This window comes from Parus major, chromosome 1 (genome assembly GCF_001522545.3).
Source record: "Parus major isolate Abel chromosome 1, Parus_major1.1, whole genome shotgun sequence".
In the NCBI taxonomy this organism is placed as follows: Eukaryota; Metazoa; Chordata; class Aves; order Passeriformes; family Paridae; genus Parus; species Parus major.
Window position 1 is genome coordinate 20,827,656 of NC_031768.1, and position 12,214 is coordinate 20,839,869.

Sequence of the window (12,214 nt, forward strand, 5' to 3'; positions counted from 1 at the left end):
TCACATTAGGAATCATGTGCAGGGATTGAATAATTTTATTACTGTTTTTGATAATGAAAGAAAAAATACTGATGTGAAGCAACTTAGATTTGTTTTAGAACAGCATTTGTTTCTAAATGCATGAGGTTCTGCATACTGTGATAGTAATATACAGGATAGCTTGCGTGACTTCCAGATCTTAGGATAGCATTTTTGCATGTAAAACTGAAAGAAGTTACCTTTGTAACCTGTGCCTCACCCACTTGCATTCTCAGTTGTACAGAGGATAACTTCCAGCATGAATTGCAGTAGTAGATAATACTATTTAAAAAATTCTCTTCCTTCATGTTGATCTGCTGCGGTGAAAGTCTCTGATTCAGTGGTAATAACTGTCCTGGAATTCTGGTGAAATCTTGAAACGGCTCTTTTTCACTCAGAGACTAACTGAGAAATCTAACAAGATCAAAGCCTCTTAGATTTTGTTTTCTATTTACAATAGTTGTATTCTTCAGGTAGTGAATATGATCCCTTTTGAATGGAGGATGTTCAGGGGGTTTTTACCACTCCACAGGTTCTTCAGTTGATATACATCTTTCCTAGCTCGTTATCCTGATCAATAACTGATATTTTCTGTTACAGTGTTGTAAATCAGATATGCTGAAAAAGGATCCCTTCGACCTTATTTTTCTCACTGTTGTATTGCATTATGTTACGAGAAATGGTTTCTCCCTGTTGTCCCCTCTCTGGATCCGTGGTGTGTTGGTTCCTTCCCCCTCACTCCTCCCCATTAGCTGTAACCTGCCTTCCCCCGCTCCCTTTCCCTCTGTTCAAAATCCACTGGCAGCGCGGGTTCTCTCTTTTTTCCCTGGAACCCTTCTGGAGTAAAGCTGGGATACAGTCCCGGTAAGAAAGAGCCTTCTGGTCTTTATCTTTTGTCCTTGCTAAATCCCTTTCTTCCCCTGCTGGGCAGCTGCTACTCAGGTAACCTCCCGGGGCTGGGAGGAGTAAAAAAAAAAAATTACTTTTTTTTTTGTTTGGTTTGGTTTTTGTTTTTTTTAACTATTGCAATAGGTCCACAGATCCCAGAGGATTATAGGGCCATGTTTTATGTTGGCCATTCTCCCACAGTGCAAGATGTATTTCCTTCAGACCTGCCTGTGCAGAGGAGCTACACGGGACTCATTCGTGGTCAGTCTTGTCTCCAGAACATTCAGTATCATATCTGGCTTTTGCAGCACGTCTTGCAAGACAGCTCGACTTTCAAGAGTAAGATGTTCCTCATGAAAAACAGCTTGCTTCTCTGAGCTTCCTAAAACATAGCTTTCAACAGTCAGTATGTAAACAGAACAAATCTCTCTTGTATTCGAGATTCCTTGCACTGTAGATGCTGCCAAGTGTCCTCGAGCAGCCAGAGCAGAATAACATTGCTGCTGTACAGCCGCACTCGCCAGGGAGCTTGGAGACCTTCTGCTCCAGGTCATGATGACGCTGTCAGCTACACCGCGCAGCAAGGTGCAGCCTGTGTCATTGCCACTGGACACCCAGCTTGATGAGTCACTGTCCTGGGGTGATTGTGATGTGAAATTGTATCCCCATTTGTCCACCTAGCCCAGAAGTGGGTTTTGTATCCTTAAAACATCATCTAAGAGTAGAAGTGAGTGGAGAACAAGCACCGAGTCTGTTATCAGAGACTGTACTTGCTCCACCCCCGCATCCCGGGACGAGGTTTTGACTACAGCACAGACAGACAACAAGGGACAGATCGCCTTGGCTTTCCAGCTAGCCGGAGCAGAGAAGTCTTCCTGGACTGTTTTCCATGAACAGATCGAACCTGCTCTGAACTCCCCAGTTCAGAACTCGGGGGAGCACCGGGAGCTTGCACCCGTGGACTACCGGGATCCCAGCCTGGGCAGCGGCATTTTCCAGCGCCAGAGGGACTGATAACAGAGCGAACACCCACAGGAAAGAGACCCTCTGAAGTTTGTCATCTCTTCAGAGCGTTTTGTAATTTGATATTGTTCATTCTTGTGCTGGGTATTGCTGTGCCTATTAAACAGTTTTTTTTCCACTTCTCTCGGAGAAATCTCTTCCCGAACCGGCTAGGGGGTGGGAGAAAGGGGCCACGTGGGTTTGCTTCCTGAGGGAGGCCCCATTGGAGGTTTTCTCCCAAATTTGCCCTAAACCAGGACAAATGCAGTCACCCACGTGCCGTCTGCAGCCGGAGCACATGAACACCGTGGGCATGATTGCCGTGCCCGCCCGTCGCTCTCGCTGCTGCTGCTCTGGCCGGCCGCCGCCCGGCTCCAGCAGAGACAGCGAGTACTCCAGCTCCGGGCACAGCTCCATCGTGTCCTGCCTGCTCGATGACCGACCGGCAGCGGCCCCCGACATCGCCCTCGAATCACCCGCCGAGGAAGTGGCAGTGACACCGGGGGACCGCCCCGGGACTGCCCCGCTTTGGGCTGCATTCCCAAGCAACCCGACTCGGAGAAGCCCCGGCCCCGGCACGTCAGGGGCCGCTACCGGCCTCACACCGTCCGCGGGCTGCGGCCTCGATCACAAGGACTTCTTGAACTCTCTCTTCGAAGTTCTTTGCAACTTTCCCTTACGGTACTTGTTAGCTATCGGACTCGTGCCGGTATTTAGCCTTAGATGGAGTTTACCACCCACTTTGGGCTGCATTCCCAAGCAACCCGGCTCGCTTTCGATCACTCACAAATGCCTAAGATATCAGAGAGTCTTCTTCAATAGGTCCTAAATAAATGGAGTTGAAAATCAGTTACTGATCTCTTTGCCAAAATAAACCTCAGTGAAATAGCTGGGTTTTTAATTTCAGTAATACTTCCTAGGTAGATTCGGTTGCTTCTCTTCTTTTAGATGTGTTTAAAGTGTAGTCCTTCTGTGGCAGAAGACAAACCCTACATTTAACAGAATTTTGTCTTCCGATGGACTTGTTACGCAAATAGGCAGCATAACTATTTTTAAAAAAAATTACTAATAAATTAAAAAGCTGAAGGAGATGAAACTTGCAAAAATTCATACCTGCTTTGTACCATGATGCTGTTGATAAGTGTTGCAATGAAGATGATGGCAAGCAATACTTATAATTTAAATAGAAGGTTCCATTTTTGCAGAAACCTTAGCTGTTCTGCTGGCTGTGTTTTCTGGGAAATCATTGTTTTGCTTTGTTTGGTTTTTTGATTCAGATTTCGTGGATGTTGAGATGAAGAACAAGGGATGGGACCACCTTGCTTTGAGATGACTTATTGCTCAAGTAGCCAGATATCAGTCTCAAGGTGTGAGATTTAGAGGAGCAACAAGTCAGCTATAGCTCAAGGAAGACATGAGTTTCCTCTTCGTACAGCAATATATAACATTTTTGTCCAATAGACAGTTGACATGAAACTTGTTTTCACTTATTAACCTATCACCTTTGCTTAATTTTGCTGCACTGCGTCTGTCTCTTAGCCATTAAGCTGACAGGTCACATACTCACACCTCTGTTATATTTTCTAGATCTCTAACTTACTCTATAAGTCACACTATTACAGTTCAAACTTCAAACTATTTTACCTAATATAATTTCCTACCTACTCTAGGTGTATTCTTACTTATAATTATAGGAACATAAGTCTGTAATTTCCCTACCCAATATCCGTGTACCTTCATCACTACATCAATCCAAGCTCTTTCTAAGGCTGCAGATTGAGCCCTTCAGCATCTGTAGAAGTTTCTATTTTTCAGTTTCCAGCACGTGGTGTCTTTTGAAAATCCTTAGTACAAACAGTAAAATCTAGAAGATGAGACAGGCTAAAGTAATATTTTCTCATGAAAATGAAAATATTTTTTATTACAAAGCACATGTTCCTATCTGTGCTGATATTTCTTCAGATTATGCTAAGGATATGCTAAGGTACTTTTTTGTGTTGATATATTCTGAAGTATGTTTAAACAGGACATATAAATCCTAAGAAGCTATTTTATTCCTGGATTTCATCACTTTCCATATTTCATAAATGCAGTGATTCTATATTTTCTAAGACCTCTGTTTTCCTAAAAGATTCTGGACTCTGCTCTGACCTTGGAAGTGGTCACCTTTGTTGATGTGTAGAGATTGGAAGTGAAGGTCACTATAAATATAAAACAGCTACTTTGTTAGTTATTATAAATAGTAATTGGCTGGGAGTACTAGGCTAGGCAGTAATGCTTGTCATCCAGATGTAGGTACATCCATGGATATCTGATGCCTGGACAGATACTTCATTTCTTCAAGAGCAGTTCTTCATATACATATCAATACCCATTGTTTCTCCTGTCTCACTCTTCTTATGAACATTGATTTCAATCCTTTTTTCCATTTTCTTTCATTTCTCTAGGGAAGCTATAGGGCATGCATACTATTACTATATGTATTTTTCTATGGTCCAGTGAAGTGATTTCTGTCCAGTTTTCCACAGAATGCATTGTGAAATCTGTAATTACTGTTAAAATCTAGCTGAGGGTGTGTTAAATAACCCTTAATACCAGACGAAGTAATTGGAAGTTACTGTTTCAATTACTATTTTCCTTTAGCTTGTCTGCATGTTTCCTATCAGAGAATATATTTAAGTGATTTGAAGATAAACTTGAGTCCTGCTAAAGTTATGAGGAATTCTGTCTCCAGTCCCTGGAGGGCTGAGACTCCATTGTTAAGATACTGGGTCATGAACCTTAGGTTCTTGTTTTAAGTCATTTGTAACTGAAGATGTGCTCATGGTCCAGAGGACTCTGGGCAGGCTGCAGAACTGGCCTGAAGAGTATCTCTCAGTTTTGTCAAAGAAATGGGCAAGTTTCTGCATCTGCTTTGCACAGATCTACCCCTAAGGGGATGCTGAGGGGCAACAAAAAGACCATGAGCCAGCAATAGGCTTTCATGGCAAAGGCATCCAACAGCATCCTGCCCTGCATTAGGCAGAGCATTGCCAGCAGCTCAAGGATGAGGGTCCTTCCTGCGTACTCAGAAGATGCTGGACCAGATCTGGAATGCATTCTCCAGTTCTGGGTTCCCCAGGATAGGAATATTATAGACTTTCTGGAGTGAGTCATCTGCAAGCCCATGAAGATGATTATGGACTAGAGAGCCTGGGAGAGCTGTGATTGTGTATCCTGGAGAAGGATGAGGGGAAACTTATCAATTTGTATAAATACGTGTGGATGACAGAGCCAGGCTCTGTTCGGTGGTGCCCAGGGGCAGGATCAGATGCAATAGGCACAATATCAAACACAAGAGCATCCATCGGAATATCAGGAAAGTCTCTTTCCTTGGAGATATTCAAAAGCCATCTGGCCAAAGTCTTGGCCAGCCTTTTCTGTCTTGATTAGGGGTGTTGAAATATATGGTTTTCCGAGGTCCCCTCTAACAAGTGATTCTGTGCTTCTTTGACTTACTGCAGTCCATTTATGTTTCATATAAATATTAATGTTTTTAACTCTACAATATGCATTTTAAAAAAAGTATAAATAGTAAAAAAAGGATATTTCACACATCTAATATTAAGAATTTGTGTTCTAAACTCATTCTGAATTCCATTCTGATGTTTGATTCTGTGGTAGGCTTCCGTAAAAATCCATGATGCTGCTGACTGGAACATAACAAGTAATGTCTTTGCTGTTGATGTTAGATGATAAAACATATTACATGTTAAGTTTTTTCAGTTCCCCAGAACTTGCTGAATTTTTAACCTTTCAGAGTGGAAGTTTATGTCCAATTTCTTTCAAAGCAACTTTCATCTGTTTCTGGGAAGGATGTGAAAAACTGCAGAAATCACACTGAACTTCATTTGAAGGGCCTTCAATTGATCAGGAGTGGAGGAGGCAGTGTTATCAAGTGGAAAGAAAAGAGCCCAATTCAGGTATATAAGTTATCTGAATTTGATGCTTTTTAAATACACTTTCTAGTTTGTGCTGGATTAGGTACAAACTCTTGTCGGTTTTTGACAAAATGTTAGAGCTGAAAGGCTTTGCTGAAGGCATTGACCTCTTTGTGTTTTGTATACTTGGAGGTGACTTTGCTTCAGTGACTGCTGCTGCATCTGTGGCTCAGACAGACTTCACACCTCACATCTAAAATGATAGAATGGCTGTATCTGCCCTTAAAGCTCTATGTTAAATATATAAACATTCATTGTATTTCACCCCTTAATATTTAATCCAATTTATAATTTTACCTTTGAAATTAAAAGGCATGTATTATATGCAATAAGGATTTTGTATTTTAAAGAGTTTCAAAATAGGAAATCTGAAGTGCTTCTGAAGATTTAAGTTTTGCTGGAAAAGAATGAACTACATATTTACATCCACAATTAAAATTCACGTTACTGACTCTGGAAAGCTGAATATGTATGCCTGCTAGTGGAGTCAGTTCCCAGTTTAGATAAAGAAGGAGGGAAAACCATTATTTACTTCCCAATAATGTCCAAATAATAACAATAATAATTTTTAAAAGGATACTTCATGACTGTTCTTCCTTATCTGAATGCTTGCAGTCGATCTTTCCCTCTGAAAGTCACATCTCACTTTGTCTAAGTGGGGTAGCCAGCACCTTCACCAAAAGGAAACAAATGCTCAGATACACTTCTTAAAATTATTTGGAATCTTTACTGTTACAGAAAGGAAGAATTTCAGAAAAAAAAAGTCTAGTGATGAAGTTGAAGCTGAATCCACTGAGCTGCCTTTATCAATTCTTACAGTACAGTTAAAGTACAAGGCTGCAACCTCTCATTTTATTCTATAAACTGATTCCTTTCTCATATTTACAATTGTAAGCAACTGTGAAACACAGTATTCAGCTTGCAGCATTTGACTGTGAAAAAAATTCATTTCCTTCAAGTCACAGATACTTAACTATGCCAAGACTGCATTTCCTCACGTGTTACGCAAATTATGATAATCTCTTTCTATGCATCTTAGTTGTATTGTTGTTTCCTTAGATTCCACAAGTATTCTAAGCACTTTAAGACAAGTTTAAGATGCACATTTTTAATCCAGATAATTTCTGTTACAGTCCCTGATATGGCACATAAGCCCTACAGCAGTAAACCATGTGGCCTGTCTACCCATCAAGATTGTTTTGGTAATTAATATTTCTTTAAAAAACATATAAGCTGACTTAAAACAACACTAGGTATTTTATGTTGAATTGAAAATGTGCATTTCAAGATGGCATAGCTGGCTAAATAGCTAAGGGTGGAAGAAATTGCAGGAATTTGTAAATGTGGGGGATATGAAAGGAGTTGGAAATAATGTCAGACAGAGCCCTGGGAGCATGTAAGGAATTCCTTTCTGACAATCTGTCATTACAGTGGGCAGATACTGTTTTACAGAATTGCATTTTTGAAGCAAAGAAGCTGCCTTAACCTGGGTAAAAACAAGATTGAAACGGTGTGCTTTTCTTTGAAGTAAAAAAAAAAACCCAATATACATGGTTGGATATTTTGGCTTTGAAAAGAGGTTTGAATACCTTTAGTTTTCACTGTATTTTTATGATAGTTACATACATTAATGCTTATTTCATTTGTAGCTGTGTGGAGTAAAAAAGTTCTTTTACTTGAAATAAATACATGAACAAAAAGCACTCCAGGTTAATGGAGAGATTTTTATATGTGTTTCTTCTCTACCTTGATAGAAGCCACATCACACGTGCTCGTATCTTGATTACAGCTGCACGCACTTTCTTTTTCATATTGTCTCCCTTCAGTGTCAGATAGAATTCTTATTACTGACATATCTTCATATTCTTGACTAAACCCATTATTGACTGTCTTGATGGCTGGCTGTAAATCCATTCACTTTGTGTGGTGGCACTGCTATCTGTATTTCTCAGCTTATTCTTGCACTTGGTATGGCACTGGTGAATCTGTTGTAATAGGCACAACAACATATACTGTTAGGCAGTAAAATGTTTCCATCAGATATCTCATCTGTTTAGAGAACAGGTGGCTAACTTCACTGGGATGTTGGTCCAGTGTTTATTCTGAATTGGTTTAAAAGTTGTTATGCATATTACAGTCAAAATGAAAAGTGAAAATTAATTTTAACTACACCTTAATGAATTTTCATAGACTAATAATAGCTATTATTTTTAGCAGTAAAAATGTAAGGTATATGTAAGCTAAGTTACTAATACCTATCTCATTATTGTTTTATAGCTTATTTGGTTCTAACTTAATAAAAAATTGGAATATAGCCAGATGTTGGCTATTATGACACAGTAGAATAATTATGGTACATTTTGGTTTAAAGTTATTTAGAGTTAATATCTTACAGTGTTAGATTGATTAATTTTGGTTAATTAGAATTTTATATGATGAATTCTAGGCCTTTACAGGTAGCAGAGTGGAAGCCCTGAGAGAGTTTGGCAGAAGTAAGAAGCAAGGGAAGAGCTGAGTGGGATTTAGATTCAGAAGAGGCAGGTCAGACTTGTTTTTGAGGTGTGTACAGAAGCTGCCCGTAACCAGCCATGACACGCTGGATTTAAGCACCCACTTTCATTAGTTTACACTTTGGTTTTGATACAATGTACATTTTCATGACAGGAAGTATTTTTCATTCAGTAAAGAAATGACCTTTAAAAGTTCCTAACTTTAATCAGAGTTACTCTATGCAGTAGGTTTAGCCCAGCCAGCAGGCAAGCACCTGCAGAGCTTGCTTGCTTACTTCTCCGTCTCCAGGTTGGGACTTGGGAGATAATATGAAGAACAAAACCAAAAAAACTATAAATGAGTTATATTGACTCATGCATCAATATAAAGACAATCTAACAGGCAAAGGAGAGAGGAAAGAAGAAAAAAAGAAGAAAGCCAAAATCCTAACAAACAAAACAAAAAAAGCCCTCAAGTGATGCAGGGGAAATCACTCACCACCTTCATCCAGCAAAGCAATGCCCAGCCACTCTGAGCAATAGGTGACTCAAAAGTAACTCCCCTACCACAGCTTTTATTGCTGAGCATCTCTTGCCTGCCCCCAGCCTTCTCTTTGGAGCAGCATAGTGAGAAACAGAGAGCCTTGATGCCATTCAAGCACTGTTCAGCCAAATCACTGCTGTGATATCAACACTGTTCTAACCACAAATCCAAAGCAGCAACATTTGGACTGCTATGAATAAAGCAAACTCCCATCCCAGTTTACTGCTGCTGCTGCTTGCTAATTGTGCTGACAGTGATTATTTTTAGGAGAGACTTGTTAGTCTCCTGTTGTATATTCAGATGCAATACATCCTTTGTCAGGCTTGTGCTCCTGTTGTATTTTAGCAAGGTTTGACTCTTTACCACATCTCTCTCTGGCATGAATTCACTATGCCAGTCAATACTCATATCTTGTCTCCTACTGCCTGAGTTCTGTGAACATTTCTCATTTTGTTGTGGCTTTGAGGTAATGGTACTTAACAACCGGTTGTTAAAGAAGACAAAACCCAAAGCTTGACCTAGAAGGGCAATCAGATGCCATAAATCTCTTTGTAATTCTTGTAACTTATGTCACTGGTGCTGAGTCTTGTGTAATAATGAAGTTCTTGGCTCTCTGGCACTATCAGCAGAGTGGTTGCCATAATACCAGATTCAGTTTCACTGAAGTAGGGGTACCTTTAAGCAGCACAAGCTGAGAAAGACACAAATCCTGCCTTTCAGTCAGGTGCACTCCAGTGAAGCAAACAACAGTTTTCCTACAGCCTTATGAGAAGCCATAAAACCAGGTTTCCATTGTAAATGTCCTTGTATTTATAAAATTAATTTCAAATGAAACAGGTTTGTCTGTTAAGGGCTTCATATGTGTTTTTATATAGAGTGTAAGAAATTGGGAAGTCATTACTAAGAGCAGATAAAACTTTGTTTAAATATATAAGAACAAAATAATATTTTTAAAATGCCTGGTTACTCCTTTTTTTATATAGTCATTCTTTTTAGACTTTTTGTCATTTTATAGTATCATAGAAGGTTTTGGGTTGGAAGGGACTTCCAACCCAAAATTCATCTACTTCCAACCTCCTGCCATGGGCAGAGATACCTTCCACTAGACCAGGCTTCTCAAAGCCCCATCCAACTTGGCCTTGAATGCTTCCAGGGATGAGCAGCCACTGCTTCTCTGGACAACCTGATCCACTGCTCCAGCACCATCACAATAAAATATTTCTTTTTAATATCCAGTGTAAACCTTACCTATTTCAGTTTAAAACTGTCACCCTTTGTCCAATCACTACATGCCCTTTAAAAGGCAGGTGATTTGAACCTAATTAATAAGAAATGAGTTTTCAGAAATTGCAAGTCTTGATTGAAAGAGATTCCTAAAAACTAATATGAAACATCTTTTAAAATAATATTAATCCAGAAAAGTTTCTGGGCCTCACTTTTAATTTGGGCAAAAAATACATATTTTAAAACTTTAATATAGCACACCAATAGCAGTATTTCACAACCAATAGAAGACCAGTCTCAGCTCAGTTGAATGAAGGAGAAGTAGGAGAAGTAGATAACTTTGTGAATGCAAAAAGATAGCTCAGATCTGAAATATCTTTTGCATTTTTATGAGGCTATAAAGAAATAGCTCCAAATAACTTTTTTTTTTCCCTTTTAAGTTCTCTAATGTACATGGTGATGACATACTTTTTAAAAGTTCTCCATCTCCAGCACACAGTTTTATAAAAATCCTGAAATAATATATTATCCAGTTCAAATAATTGTAAAAATACCAACATAGATATAAAACAATGTTTTCTACTTTTTCATTCAGATATAATTTTAATTTTGTGTCATATGCACTTTTAATTTCTATCTTCTAAGTTTTTTTATACTTTTCCCCCCTAAATTGTGCTTTCCTCCATAAAACAGCAGCTTGAAGGGTTTAAGGAGTAAAACTGAGCAAATGACATTTTCATCCTTGATTATTAAATTAGCCTTACTTTCCTCAGTCAGTTAGGGTTTGGTGAATTCTGGATTAAAATAAATAAACAAAGACAAAAAAATCCCTTCTTACCAGCAAAGTGAGTGAAGTAAGTTGTCATAATTAATATACCAAGTTGCATCATTTTCCTGGTATTGCAAATGCAGGGATATTAAAACCTTAGGCAAGGCTACTGATAACACATCTTTCAGCAAGTAGTTGAAAAGTAAATTCATGATCTGCTAAAAACATGTTTTTAATCTTGTTTTAAAGGGGAGGCTCTTGTGGTTTCATTCACTGTAACTATTTCCCTTTGTACCATCAGACATCTTGGACATAGCAACATGGTAGCTTCTGTTATAGTTTCAGATTTAATTCCACTGGGATTATTTTTCTAGTCTGAGAATTTTCCTCAGATGACTAGTAGTAGGATTGGTTTTCTTGAAACTGCCTGTCTCAAAAAAAAAAATAAAAAAAATGCTAAAACCCTCTAAGGCTGGGAGCAATGCCTATGATGTAACACAGCAAAGTCTGCAATAGACATCCAATTCTGTTTCTTTTACTCAAAGTTCCATTTACACCTTAAACACCACTTGATGGCTTTGCTTTATGTAGTATTGATCCAATTAGAGAAATCAAATGTACTACAGGGATGATCCAGAGGAAATATTATTTCTCTTTGCTGAAATGTTGCTGATTTCTCGTTATCATCCTGCAGTCCAGGACGTGGGAACATTAGCTGCCAAAAACTCTAAGATGGCAAAGAGGGCAATGTATTTAACCTCCTAGTATATACACCTGGATTTACAGGAGCTCACTAGGTTAGTCAGTATCCTTGTAGCATCTTCTATAGACTCAAATTTCATGCAAAAACTTACTCCTCAGCTTAGTTAAAACTTGTTACCCAGCCTCACAGCCTACAGATTTATGTGTTTGGGTTTGACTAAGAGATAATTCCCATGGGAATATCCAGTTTTGATCTGAAGGCTTTGGGAGATAAAATCAACACACTGAATGGTCAGCTGCTGCAATGACTAACCACTGTCACCATGAATGCCTGTGCCTTAATTTGTATTCTGAGCTCTGTCTTCAGCTTCTCATCACTGGAACAGCTTTGCATCTCCTCTATAGCCCTTTAGTACCACCCCCCGCCCTCCTTTTTTTTTTTTAAGGTGATACTTATGCATTCTATAGGATAGTTTTCTGATATTATTTTTCAAAAAAAAATTCCAAAATTTCTTGCAGCTGTTATGATTTAAAGCTGAACTCCTTTAAAACTCATTTATTCAGGGTTAAAAATCTAATTTCTCTTTCTTTGTCCCTC

The 12,214-nt window shown here is 39.0% G+C and overlaps 1 pseudogene; it reads right to left on the reverse strand.

Moving 5' to 3' along the window:
- Positions 1-493: 493 nt before the first annotated feature.
- On the reverse strand, positions 494-2,699 carry LOC107211380 (annotated as a pseudogene).
- Between the last annotated feature and the right edge of the window lie 9,515 nt (positions 2,700-12,214).